We start from the raw sequence: 1,171 nt of genomic DNA on the forward strand, positions 1-1,171 counted from the left end.
GAAAAAAACGGAACCCGAATAATTCTGTTTCCGACCGGAAACCGGAAACGGAAGTGCACCTGGGGCAATTTCAATGGGAATCGGCGGTTCGCGTAGATCTACGCGACTGGCACGCTGCGGCTTTAAATAGGTTCGCGTAGATCTACGCGACTGGCATTCAATGTGTTAATGGGTTAAAGGGGTAAAAGAAAGTGGGTGAAATTCTTCGTCGTAGAAGCTCCCATCGTTTGCAGTTTCAAGAAAGGGGGAAAGAATAGATACGTCAGTATAATATGAGCAGTGTACTGTAAAATAAGGTGCATGTGTGGCAGCCTGTGTTGTCAGGACAGCCACAGGCGGGGCTCAGTGGATTTTGATATGTTGGTATCGCTTGCCTTGCTGTGGTCGTAGCAGCAGTGTGAACAGACTGTGGCTGGAGTGGTGAGTGTCCTTCATGATCCACTCGGCCTCGGTTACACACCGCTTCTCGTATATATTCCCTGGAGGAGGGACATCGAGTGCATTTACCGGCAGCGGCAGCTATACAGTGGTCGGTTTGCGTCCCAAGCCGCACCGACTTCTGTATACTGTAGTGCTTTGCGGTCGAGAGAGGTACGGTTCCCGTACCAGGTGGTGATGCAGCCCGTCAGGATGTTCTCGATGGTGCTATTGCAGAACAACATGAGGATGTAAGGAGTCACTGAATTTCTTCAGGCAATGGAGGCAATATAGGTGTTACTGAGCCTTTTTTGCCACATGTATGGTATGTGTGTGTGTGTGTTTGTGTGTGTGTGTGTGTGTGTGTGTGTGTGTGTGTGTGTGTGTGTGTGTGTGTGTGTGTGTGTGTGTGTGTGTGTGTGTTTGTGGTGTGGCCCTTTTGAGGTACTCAGTGATGTGTATGCTGAGAAACGTGAAATCCCTGACCGTCTTCACTGCAATGCCTTCGATGTATCGATAGACAGTGTTGTAGGCAGAGTCGTCATCACCGACCATCCGGCCCATCACTATCATGTCATCAGCGTACTTGATTATGACGTTCGAGCTGTGTGTGGCCGCACAGTCGTGAGTGTACAAGGGAGCTGAGGTCTGAAGCAATGTTGCCCATTTTCTCCACTTGGCGGCGGTTCATCAGGAAGTTCGCCAGGAAGTCCAGTGTCCAGCTGCACATGCAGAGTGCCGAGTGCAGGCCTAC

Source organism: Gymnoscopelus braueri (genome assembly GCF_963280865.1).
Source record: "Gymnoscopelus braueri genome assembly, chromosome: 19".
NCBI lineage: Eukaryota > Metazoa > Chordata > Actinopteri > Myctophiformes > Myctophidae > Gymnoscopelus > Gymnoscopelus braueri.